This window comes from Opisthocomus hoazin, chromosome 19 (genome assembly GCF_030867145.1).
Source record: "Opisthocomus hoazin isolate bOpiHoa1 chromosome 19, bOpiHoa1.hap1, whole genome shotgun sequence".
NCBI classification, from domain to species: domain Eukaryota; kingdom Metazoa; phylum Chordata; class Aves; order Opisthocomiformes; family Opisthocomidae; genus Opisthocomus; species Opisthocomus hoazin.
In genome coordinates this window covers 18,305,687-18,319,437 of record NC_134432.1, presented here as the reverse complement: position 1 = coordinate 18,319,437, position 13,751 = coordinate 18,305,687, and the positions used below count along the sequence as shown (strand labels likewise).

Genomic DNA, 13,751 nt, shown 5'->3' with positions numbered 1-13,751 from the left:
ATTCTGGGCTCAAAAATTTAACTCTCTTAGCTGATTTCAAACCCTATTTACTTACTACTTTCACTAGTTCATAATGGTTTTCCTAGTATCACTGAGTCATGAGTTGACAGCTGCAGCATGCTTTTAAGAAAATATACTTCAGTATTCTACCAAAAGATAACTGTTCTTTCTTAAGCTTCACTTAGCTGCACAACTGGTTCAGTGAAGACAATTAAAGAGCACGATGGCCCTGTTCGGGCACTGATAAATATGGTTGGAAACAATAAAAGTTACAATTTGGGTTTGGGGCGTTTTTTTAAAATAAATTTAGAATAGAATAGTTCCAGTTGGAAGGTACCTACAACAATCATCTAGTCCAACTGCCTGACCACTTCGGGGACGACCAAAAGTTAAAGCATGGCATTGTCCAAATTCCTCTTAAACACTGACAGGCAAGGGGCATCAACCACTTGTCTAGAAAGCTTGTTCCAGTGTTTGACCACCCTCTTGGTAAACAAATGTTTCCTTGTATCTAGCCTGAACCTCCCTTGACTCAGCATTGGAACCATTCCCAGGTGTCCTGTCCCTGGATCCCAGGGAGAAGAGCTTAGCACCTCCCCTCTCCATGTCCCTTCCTCACGAAGCTGCAGAGAGCAAGGAGGTCGCCCCTCAGCCTCCTTTTCTATAAATGAGACAAACCCAGAGTCCTCAGCCGCTCCTCAGAGAAAATGCCTTCCAGAATTTGGCATCAAACATCAGAATGGCTAGCTATCATCAGCCATGATAAGGTAATGAGGAATATTGAAAGAATCTTGCTTTCTACCTCCAGCAAGATCAACAATAGACTATTCCACTTCATTGGCAATTGCCACAACCTAAGAACAGATTTACAATAGACCATATAGAGCTCCATATTAAATTCTGAATTGTTTTTCATCATTGTACTCATTTTCCTCTTTCTTCATTCCAAAACTATTCATCCAGATGTTCACCATTAGAATGCTTCTTTCCTTGATGAACCGCGAACAAAGTCATATTCAGATGCTGTGGGCGTAGAGTACAAATGAGAATATGTCAGCACAGTTAACGTACTGGAAGAGGAAAATGGGACTATATTATGAAAACTGGATGAAACAATGATGCGGTTGTACTTGTGCCCCTGGGCTTGCATTCAGCTACTGATGCGAAACTTACATCACATCCAGTTTCAGCCCGGAGGCTCATAAGAGGGGGGAAAAAAGAGTCCCATCTTTTTGTGTTATTGCTAAATAAAAAGGCAATTAACATCAAGGTATCTAAAACCACGTGCTGCTTGTTCTCCGTATCCAGACACTTACAGACCTTCCCCCCGCTAAGTTTCTTTTGTTTAGTACCACCATTTTAATATTAAAACCAGAAAAAAGGTAAATTTTCAAAATTATTCTGAGTCTGAGCAATTTACAGCTGTTTTGTCATTCCAGTGATAGAGAAAGCTAGTCTGGAACGATTTCTAGAGGAGAATTTCTTCAAACCTTTCAAAGAAGCAGCTGCTGAGTTCTATGTGGATACTTGCTAACCTAGAGAAAAGTTAATACACAAACCTCAGAACAACACTGAGCAACACTGGTGTAAAACCATTTTATTCCTGACTGACAGAATCCCCTCCCATTCAAACACTATGTATCTTCACTTTCCTGAGTGCCCCTGTCCGGTCAAGTATCACCTCTCAAACCCCACTTCTCAACCCCTCACACACAATTTCTGCCAAGTGGAGAGGAAAAGGACCACATCTTCCATACTAAAGGCAGAAATCATCCACGCAAACCCTACTTTCTTCAGAAAATAGCAAACTTTTGTATGCCATTCCGAGTCCCTTCATGACATACAATGCATGCACAAATGCACATATGAGGCTGGACAGCTGAGTTGTCTAAACAGTCACAACGCGTTATATGAAAAGGCTCTTTTAATTTCAAAAGTCCTTCTGAAATAATTCAACATTAGACATTGGTGGCCATTTTGTACAACATGAAAAGTTCTGAAGTATTCAAAAGCCTGGATTTAAATAATAATTGCCTACTAACAATTCAGTAAGAAAAAAGCAATTAGGCTATAGAAAATTTAAAAAAGTCATTACATTTATATGACTGAAGATCCTCCTAATCGAAAACTGTCTTGTGTATTTTCAGTATTCGTTTCACCAGAAAGTCCCTAATTTATTTCATTGTGCTTTAGGCACTAGTACCACCTATAGATAAGATATGCCACGAACAATTTAGTAGTTCAATGCATATTATTTTCTGAGAAACTTCTTACTATAGTTAATGAATAATAATGAAAATGTAACGGAAATAGTATTTACAGTTTAGTACATAAATCCCCATATTGGGCTGTGACAAGATCCAATGACAATACACCTTTTGAAAGGAAACTGCATTCCAAAGTTTAGTGCAGCAACTTGTACCAATCACTGTTATACTACCAGCACAAATACAGAAGTTGAGCAGAACTAGCAAAGTAAGTGTGTCTCAGATTTAGGATCACTAGACCTGTCAATCTTCAATAGATTGAAATAGGATTTTAACCAAAACTACTATAAACATTAGTAAGGGTCCGTGGATTAACTACATGTTAACCTCACTGATTTAGCTGACCACAAACTGAAATCACTGAAGTAAATAAATATTCTTCAATAACACGTATCATTCCTGAGCAAACAGGCTGAAAAACTCTTTCAGCACCTCCCAAAAGCTAACAATGAATCAAGCCTACCTCATGAAAAAGCAGATTCAAAGTTGATTTCTCTTACTAAAATTGTCTCAACTCTCCTACTTCCACCCCTCTAGAGCATGTACACGCTATTGAGTTCTGTCATGAGGAGAGCAGCAGCTGCTGTGATGAGTTTAAGAAACAACTTCAGAATCCAGGTCCCAGACTCTCTTGGTTTTATGAATACACAACTGATTTGAATTATACCTAACAGTAGGTTAAAAATAACATCCAAAGCTCAGGTCATGCTTTTAGGATATGCACTACTGGACTAGACACACGTTACACTAGACTGCCACAGATTCCTTTGTCATAGCCAGGTTGCCCTACAACAGTCCAAATCCTGGATTTTCAAAATTACTCACTGTCGTAGGACAACCTAGATAAAGAAACCTGTGGCCATCACTACACCAAAAAAGGTAAACTGAGATTCTACAAGCTGAATAAGAATAGGGTCTCATTATTTTTTCAAAATTATAATGAATGCAAAGTCTCAGTCTTATAGTTTAAGAGCTGCATGCACAATATCATACTGGAAAGGCTCATAATGCTCCTAAACTATAAAAATTTATTACAAAATTATTAAATATCTTAGTTGCTAAAACCATGGAAAAGCAGGAGGCTGACAATGCAGGTCTGAATGTGTGATGCTACTCTTGTCCTGATTATGCCCCATATCTTTACTATATCCACTAATAACTGAATTCCCTCTAATGATCATTTATTATATTTACAAGTTAACTATTAAGTGTTCTCTTGTCCTCTCTCCATTCTGCTATCTCCACCACCATTAATGCATCAAGAAGTAAAGTAATGATATGATCAACACTACTTGTATAAGCAAGGGAAACATAATAAAGTATAATTCTACTAAGAAAGACCTCAGGCTGGACACCTAAATAAATTAAGACATACAGTGCAGGTTTCTAATAATTAGAAACCATTTCAAGAACTTTGTGTAGACTGTAGAATTTTACCCATGTCTGGAAATCTTTACTTCAAGGTTAAATTTATTTATTTATTTATTTATTTAAATAAAAACACAAAACAACCCCCTGCAACAAAACTGAACAAGAATTCAAGGAAGTTTTATGACATACAGTACAGAAGACAGCAGTGATGATCAGAGTCCTCTCCTGTTTTCATGATCTACCAATTAATACAGGACATATACCAATAGAAGCTTTAACGCTGAAAATCACTTTCTTAAGCAACACAAACTACCAGAAATAGTACACAACCACACCTGACAAGTTCCACCAGCACCGACAAAATGAAATCGCCACTGCAAAGCCCTGACTCTGCAGTAAACATCCGTAAGAAAAGCTGGAACCAGTAAACAGTTTGTTAATTTGTTATACAAACATGGATTTTCTGGGAAATGGCAAGGTGACTTCACCATTTTTTAGCCTGACTGATGTGACACTCCCATAGCAGAGTGTTACAGATACTCCTCCCCAAGTTAGATAAAAGCTTCATTATGGTAAGTTATTGGCATCTGGAATGTATTTTCTGCTTCTGCAAACTGAGCCTTCCACTTTCATTGTGAAACTGACAAAAATGCCTCTCAACTAAAGCAGTAATTTCTAGTAAAACACTGCATTCTGATTTAAATTTTTCAGCAAAACTAGTTGAAATTTTATATTTAGTACCAGTGTCAGTATCAGAAGACAGCCTGCCTGTCACACTAAATATCATTAACATATTTTCAGATATTATATAAACAATATATTACAGGGAAGAACTAGTAAGGACTAGTATTTGCAACTCTTGCCAGCAGGAGTATCTCACATACTCTACTATAAATGAGGAAGAGAAAAAAAAAAGTTGCATTTCTTAATTCAAGAATAATGACTATATGCTACTCCAGAAAAAGAAATCTAGTATCCTCTGCTGCCACCTGGAATCTCTCATTCTGCGTCAACCACAGTCCGCAGGCTTTTCCCCTCACCAAACCTCCTCTGACGCAGCTCGACAGCACCTCACAGCCCTCCAGGCTCCACCAGGTGGCAGCGACGCCTCACCCGGCAAACAGGCCTGCGTGCGAAACCGCCACTGCCTTGGTTTAACGGCCATCGCGACTCTGGGAAGAGCACGTACTCATCTTTCGTAGATTAAGAAAGGAAAATGGAAGAAGGTGCTTTCTAGGTTTTAGGGGTTTCTACGCAATTACTTTCAAAACCTATTTTACAGCACCCCTTAGAAAAATAATGGAAATAAATACAAAGAGAGCGTCAGCTTGGCTGATGTGAAGTCATTCAGAAGACAATGCCTGATTGCACTGTACTGTTCTCAGCCCTGAAGAACAGAATTTACTCAGGGTTTCTATCACTCATAACTATTTTCATATTTCTATTAATTTTTCCAAATCGTTTTGACTGGAAAAGCAAATACTTTGGAAGAGATTTGCAAAGTGGAGGAGGCAATGACTACCATTACTACCTTGCCCGTAGTTTAACCTACACTCCAGTTACCAAGATGTTCATGTAGGACTGTGATGAATATTCCGCCTTGAGTTATTCCACACAACTACTGCCATGTTCCTTCACTGCTTCACCCACATAAAATTAGTTTCGAAAGTCTGCTGTCTCTCTCAGACTCTGTAATACCCACAATCTTAATAATTATCTTTTAAAAGAATCACTGAGGCTGGAAGGGCTCTCTTGTGATTATACAGTCCAATGCCTCTGCCCAAGCAGGGCAGGTTGCCCAGGACCACGTCCAGGTGGGTTTTGATTACTGCCATAGATGATGCAACTTCTCCGTGCAACTTGTTCCAGTGTTTGATTATTCTCACGGTAAGTATTTTCTTGTGTTTAGGTCGAATTCCGTGTACTCTACTATATTCTGTTTTAATTTGTGCCAATTGCCTCTTCCATTCACTGGGTATCACTGAAAAGATTCTGGCTCCATCCCCTCTACATCCTTTCGTTGGGTTTTTCTCCACATTGGTGACATCTCCCCTGAGCCTTCTCTCTTCCAATCTGTGCAGTCCCAGCTCTCTCAGCCTCTCCTCATATGAAAGATGCTCCACTCCGTTAATCATCTTCATGAGTCTTTGCTGGACTCATCATTCCAGTAAATCCACATTGTGGTTCAACCCCAGCTGGCAACTAAGTCCCACACAGCCACTACCTCACTCTGAGCGAGAGAGAACCGGAAGGGTAAAAGTGAGAAAACTGACGGGTTGAGATAAGGACAGTTTAATAGGTAAAGCAAAAGCCATGCACACAAGCAAAGCAAAATAAGTAATTCAATCACTACTTCCTATCACAAGCAGGTGCTCAGCCATCTCCAGCATGCCTAACAGTTGATAGAATCATAGGTTGGAAAAGACCTCTAAGATCATCAAGTCCAACCATTAACCCAACACCACCATGACTACTGAACTGTATCCCAAAGTGCCACATCTACACGTTTCTTGAACACCTCCAGGGATGGTGACTCCACCACTTCCCTGAGTTACTTGGGAAGACAAATGCCATTGCTCTGAATATCCCCCCCTTCCTCCTGCTTCCACCAGCTTTATAGGCTGAGCACGACATCATATGGTATAGAACATCCCTTTGGTCACTTGGGGTCAGCCATCCTGGCTGTGTCTCCTTCCCAGCTTCTTGTGCATCCCCAGGCTGCTCGCTGGTGGGGCGGCGTGAGAGGCAGGAAAGGCCTTGACTCTGCGGAAGTGCTGCTCAGCAGTAACAAAAACATCCCTGCATCATCAACATTGCTTTCAGCATAAGTCAAAAATATAGCCTCATTCCAGCTAGCGTGAAGTAAATTGACTCTAGCCCAGCCAAAACCAGTACAGCCCATAACGTTCTTGAACTAGGGAGCCCAGAACTAGACACAGCACTCCAGATATGACCTCACCAGTACTGAGTAAAGAGGATGGATCACATCCTACCACCTGCTAGCCGTGCTCTTCCTGGTGCAGTACAGCATGCTTGTCCACAGTACCACAGCAGCCAACAAATAACCAGTAAGGAGGGAAAGAATCACAGAATCACAGAATGGTAGGGGTTGCAAGGGACCTCTGTGGGTCATCTAGTCCAACCTTCCTGCCGAAGCAGGGTCACCTACAGCAGGCTGCACAGGACCTCGTCCAGAGGACGAGGAAGAGCAGCAAGACAAAAGCGAAGAGTGCTTTAACTGAAGGCAAATAGATCAAACCAGTTCCCTTCTCCTCCCCTTCCCATTTTTTCACTGAATTAATGCTGAGCGCTGAGGTGGCAGAGATCGATTTACAATGGTCCTAGGACTCTTCATCACTGACCAAGGAACAAGAATCTTTGTGTGAGGCACCATACAACAACAAGGAAAACAAGAAGTTACACAGAGCGACATGGGCAAATGGCATAAACGAAGATATGAATGGACTACAGGAATGTAAGAGAGCAGAAGAGGATTACAGTGTGACACAAGTACTTCCCAGTTTTACAAAATACTGCAGCTTTATTTCTTAGGAATAACACAAGTAGTAAATTGGATAACTGCAGAAAAAGTTTTGATGACTATTCATTTAAGCAAACAAAATAGTGGTTGCTATCCAGAACCAACCAGTTCTTTGTGTCTGAATCCTTTAGGTTGGTAACTAGAAAATCGCTGGGTGATGGACTTTTAAGTACTTGATGTGGCCTATTTTGAACATCCTTGACAAATGGGACTACAGTTCAATAAGAGGAACACTCAGGCTCTTGCGGGGTGGGGGAAGTGGGGAGAAGGCCAAGATTGAGTGAGCAGAATCAATACACTTTGTACACAGGAGAGGAATTACATGACTCCGAGAATTTAACTGTTAGAAGTCCCAATGTAAATATAAATGAAAACTGAGGCACAGAGACATTTATTATTTTGAGAGTATTTAAGCACAATAAATACTTTACACAGTGTAAATGCCTACTTATTTCAGTTAACATGTTCCAGAAACCAACTGTAGATCTGAGGCTCCTGCAACAGAGAGCTTGGGAAAAAGATATGCGTACAGGAGCAGCTCAGAGATCTTTACTGGTTACAGGGCTTACAGTCACTGCAAGAGTGGGTTCTGCTTCCAAGAAATCCGGAAATTTCAATCCAAACAAAAAGAAACAAATCAGTGATGCTGCTCAAGATCCACTGAGATAAATAATCACCTCAAAAATCGTACCAGGACTAAAAAGTTAGCAGGGAAATAAAGGGGGTGGGGGGGTGGCAGAGGAAACCATGACTAGTGGAAAAAACCCACAAACTTACATAGTCGAAATAAGAAAATAAAAAGAAAATAAGAATAGTCCAAAACCAACCTGACATGAAGTCTGCAACAGATACTAAATACAAAGATTAAATAATTCTTTTGTCATATGAACAACTGCACATTGTGGGAATGGTTCAGAGATGAAGAATAAGCAATACGCAGCCCAGAATTACAAAAAAAAAAAAAAATAAAGAGAGAGAGAGAGAAGTGTGGCAGAACAGCACTGTTAATGCAAGTAACTATAAAGTGGAAATCACCACATCCAATATAGTAAACTTGAGCAGTGAATGCTTTAAACAGTATACATACTAGAGCTGGTAATCTAGGTAGCTAATAATTTCCCAACACTCTACACCAATAATTCAATCTGCTTCATCTTCCTAAATAATTTCCAAATACTCCTAGATGACAGAGAAACTATTTTAGAGGAACATTTGCATCATGCTACAGTTTCAACTGCCTCAGTCTTCCTCTAGACTTTGACAGTAAATCAAGCATAGAGATCTATCCCATGCATCTCAGAAGACTGGTTTAAAATGAATTAGTCTGGAAGCAATCCTCATTCCAACAGATGACTATGTGAAGACATCTTGACTGCAACACGCACATCAATTCAAGCAGGCTATCAGAATCTGGTTTCCCGCTGACACTTTTTAGAAGCAGTGTCCTTGAACTGCTGGTTTTACTTTCCTGGAACCATGGAAGAACACTATATTGCTATTTCAGTGGCCACCTCTTTCCCATAATGCATTTGGGGAGTTTTACTGTGATGAATTATTTTATCTTAATCCAGACTACATGCATCTGATATGCAGCAGGAGTCACCCTTACAAAAGCAGATCATGGAAGCCACCTGTTGGCATTCGGGAAAAAAAAAATCAACTTTTATAGCCACGTAAACATAGTTACCCTATATCAAATGACAATTACTTCATGTGAACAAAACACGAACACAAACTCCACCTCAGCAAATTCTAAGAAACTTCAACATTACCATATAACATGAAGAAAAAAGGGAGAAAGCACTGCTGTGGAACGTCAAAGGGAACAAAGTGAAAAATATTTCTAGGTTAGCAACAGTAACTACAAAAGCAGTACTTGTCCTTAACGAAGAACAAATAAAAAAAAAAAATACAAGCTAAGAACCCAATACCATCCTAATTCACATCAAGACAGACCTGCAGCTCTCTCTCCAGCAGAAGTCCTCCCTCAAAAGCCATTACCCTTCAAGTAAATCTGCTGACTTGCATAGGTTAGAACAACAAGATGCATACTTAGCAGAACTATACTTCAGGAGAATCTCAATAAAACAGTCATAGGAAAAGAAAAATCTATCTGCTCTATTACAGTATAATACTATCATGACTCTTAACATGACTCTAGGTTCTCTAAACAGAACTGACAGACACTTCTGTAATCTCTGGTATTAAATGTTAAGTGAAAATAGGAAAATACCTGCTACTTAAATTACAGCTGCATACTTACAGTGGAATAAGCTAGTTCTGCACTCACTCAACCCATTTTGTTGCACATGTCGATCAGTCTGTTGTTGGGTCTAGCTCTGGCTATTCAGCAGGTTTCCATCTTGTTTAGAAGCATGACATTCCTGAAAATTAACAGGAAAACAGGATTACAGTGACATTTATTATATAAGTTAGTTGTTCTCAAACTGTGCATTCCTTAACTGAAACATGCACTCTGGTATTTTTATTCTTAGACCTCCCTCCCAGCTTTGATGGCTAGTTCCCTGTTCTAGTTTCATCAGTATGTAACAAATTCCAAAACTCAGAAGAACTAACGAACACATCACAGAGGGAACAGCAACATATTAGGAATTTCACAACTAAATATTCTCCAAATATGTACCTGTAACTCTTCCTCACTTTGTCAATCAACACAACATCCAAGCTCATAGGGGTTTGCCTATAGGTTTTAATCACTTCTTTCACAGTGCTTTATGCTACTCATGCTCACTTCGTTTTCCTCAAGACTTAACTAAACAAAGCAGAATGGACACAAATCCAAATACAATCGTTCTTCTTTCCCTGTATAAGCAAATTAAACCACAGCTCTTCCACCACATGATCAGAAACAAACCTGAGAAAATACTGTTTAGCTAACTTGCTTTGGTGATATTCAGACATAGCCCTTCCCTTTTCTCCTCTTTTGCCTTAAACCAACTTATATAACAGCTAATATTTAAGAAAATTATACACCAAATGAGAAGAAAATCAACTCCAAGACAGACACTTCCATGTGGAAACTGAAATGAAAATCCCACTAAAGCCCACACTGCTTTGATAAAGTTAAAAATTATTGCAGATCACATGGTGTTACTATTGTGCCTCTACTATAGTCTCTATTCTCCTATTGTTAAGGAACCTCCGCTTACAAAAATGTGTATCTTCTAGGCTTTAAAAACATGTCATTGCTACTGGCATCAAAGAAAGTTATCCTTTATTGTAAAAGTATTATTCTCTTCATACTCTCAAAACTCATCCAAATTCCGAGTAAACATACAGCAGACACTCCCTGCATGAGCAAATGATCCTGGTTCATAAAAGAATCAGAATGACAAGTTACGAAGTAGTTAGCACGTAAGTATTTCAACCAAAATTACAGACATAATGTATGTTCACATCCCACCTCAACTTTGTCAATCAGATTTGTTCCCTGGCGATTCTGTTTTTGCTTTATGTGTGCGTCTGTGTGAGCGCTCTATTCTGTCTACTTCTTTCACTCTGAATGACTTTGAAAACTACCTTTCCAAGTAAAATTTTGATACATCTGAAAAAACTGCCTTTACAAACTACGTGCTGGCAGTCTCCAGAGTATGTGAACTTCTCAATTAGGCAACATTAATTCTTCCTGTTTCTTCACTTCCCCCATGCTGTTAATAGTCAAAGGTCATTTGGTATTGAAGGCAGAAATCAGTCAGGCAGACAGAAAAAATTTATCAGGAACAGATACATATGCCACCTCATAGCAGCAAACAGAAGTCCATGAAAACATTAACAAACAGGGAACAAAAGAGCCTCTTCTTGAAAAAAAAAATCATCAATATTTGGAATCCTGTGTTAAAGACCTCTGCACCTCGCCACAAATTAGCTGAACGACTTTAATGAGACTAACATTCATTCAAGTTGAAGCATGTGTTTCACACAACAAACTCAGTAAAAATAATTTTTTACAATAATCCAGTTATCCACTATAGTTGATGAAAGGCTTTGAGCCAAGGAAAATATTTAGGACTACATATACAAAGGAATGACAGGAACCAGAAAAAACTATAAAAATTAGATAATCCCAAACCATGTCTTAGGTAACTGTAAAATAGTGCTAAATCCTTATGTTTATGCATTGGCCTCAAAAAATTATCTCAAATTGAACGTGGGATGTTTTTCCTGAAAGAGAACGGAGAGATCCAAAGCGTCCTGTTTTCTTGCTCCAGAACTTCATCCTGATTTCTCATTTGAAGTGTTTCGGCTTCAGTTTCATTTGCTTGTCCTGCAAACATAACAGCAGCTTTATCAGGAGAACCTACCTATCTGTGCGGCACAGCTTTCAGACTCCACATCGGTTCATATGTAGAATGTACCCAAAAACAGAAGATGAAGGAAACCACGCAGCATTACTTCCTCTAAATGTTTTTTCCAGTTGATCATGATTTGCAGTTCAGGGACTTCCTAAGTCACAGATAAAAATCCCTGCACCTAATACTTGATCTAGAGTTCCCTCTTCTGAATTTATCCAGTTGCTTTGCAAATATACAAAGTTTTTCTGCAGATCTTGGAGCACCTACAACATCCTCTAATGAGAAGTTCTGCAGCTTGTGAGAAAACTAATGTTCTTGTGAAAAATGTCAGCTCCTGAAGCTAGTTTTCGTTAAGTCTTATTTTACGCTCTCTGGTTCTTGCATTAAAGATGACGAGTACAAAAAGCAGTCTTTCCTGTTCACCTTCGCAAAAATGGTGTTAGAAAGACACCATACCCTCCCTCAGACATCTCCTGTAAGCTGAGGGCTCCTGGACAAGCTACACTTTGCCCCTGGTAAGTCAACCACATCCTTCACTTCAGCCTCACTGCCCCTCTCTGTAGCTTCTCTAATTTTTTCACACCCTTTGAGGATGGGTACAGACGAACGCCATGCACTGTCCAAGATGTACACCCACTGTATACACGTTCTTTGGTGGTCTTATATAAACCCTTACCACTAACACTTCTCTGATCACTTCGATGTTCCCACAGATCTCTCTCTTCCCTATCTTGAAGAGGCTGGCTGCAGCAAACATTTCTCTTTTGTGTTCCAAGACCTTCCTTGATCTTGCATTTAATCAATTAGGCTGATCTTGCTCTAAGTCTCTCATCTCAAATTCTTAAAACATTTTTACTGCTAATTCTGGGGCAGAACTTTTACCTTCCTTTTAAAAATGAGGGTATCAAAAATCTCTGTGGAACCCCACCCCCAACCCATATGGGCTAATACCCCCAGTATGATGAAAAATGGGAGCAAAAATTTGCAGAATAAAAATTTTAGACAGAGAAATGTTGTTGAAAATTGAAGTTTAATTAAAAAAACTCTAGGTTTTAGCAGTTGAGAAAGATGAGCTTTTGCTGACCCTCAATACAACATATTACTTTAACCAAAGTGACTGAAAAAAATAAACGCAATTCAATTTCATCACTCTTAGTCAAAGAAAACACTGAATGGGATAGAAAATATGGTCACTTAGAGGCTTTTTTTTTAAAGAATATGTTTCTCATTCTCATATTCTGACAAGAGCTGTGCTTCCTATATAAGTCTGCTTCAAAGATATTTTACATTTGTATACACAATAAATTATTTTCTAAATTGCTCATAGTAATGCTTTTAATATACTATCATATCCACATGTAAAGTTTGATTATGAAATGTGCCACGAGTCTGGGAACAAAGTTTACAGGGAACAAAAAGCAAAGCTCATAACTACTGCTCATCTTGATTTCTAGATGCCACTCCTTCACTAGAATAAGGAAAATAAACAGAAAAATGAATAAAATAATGGTTAAAATAAGAGTTTTCTAATATTTTTCTTCAAAATGGTGCTACACCATGCAGGACAGACAACACATGGAAAATGAGCAAACGAGCCCACATATTTCTGTCCTCATTACACACTCCTCCTGTCCTCCTCACACACGAATAACTACCAGGCACTGCACGAATGTTCAACATGAAAACAAGCCTGAGTTTGAAAGCATCTGTTGGACAGGAAAGGCAGATTGCTACATTCAACTCTAAGGTCTTCAAGGCAGGGAATATCTTTACACGTCGTAAGAGGGACCAACCCAGATTTAATTTTTTTTCAATAATAAATAAAACAAGAGACTGCATACGTTCTGCTTTCTTGAGTTCAGGACAACAGACATGCTGCAGTTCTACAACCGAGAATTTCAACAACAGTTCCTTCCCCACTACGTGCCAAAACCATCGACATGCCGAAGCCTGCTGAAGCCAGACCAAAAATTATCTGAAGTGATCCGAAAAGAGATCTCAGCCAGCCAAGGCTCCTGAACAACACCTGCACAGTATCACTGACGTGACAAGCAAACAGTTTTCAGATCTATTCAAAGAGCCCAGCGGAGGACGTGGCCAAACCCAGTAGGTTTCCACCTGCTCCCCCCCGTTACCCTGCACAACAAACACGCCCAGATGAAACAAGTACGGAGGACGACGGCTCTCGCTGCCCGCCCTGCCTCCAAACGCGCAGCACCCTCCGAGCCCACGGCCCCACACAGGACCCGCCCCCCCCAA

At 39.6% G+C, this 13,751-nt stretch overlaps 1 protein-coding gene across 2 annotated transcripts in view; it reads right to left on the bottom strand.

Moving 5' to 3' along the window:
- Positions 1-13,751, bottom strand: part of RALGPS1 (Ral GEF with PH domain and SH3 binding motif 1) — a 129,506-nt gene that overhangs the window by 114,964 nt on the left and 791 nt on the right. For both annotated transcript variants that reach the window (XM_075439275.1, XM_075439276.1), the window contains exon 2: positions 9,443-9,563. The gene's annotated coding sequence lies outside the window, so the exon portion shown is untranslated. The remainder of the gene's footprint in view (positions 1-9,442; positions 9,564-13,751) is intronic.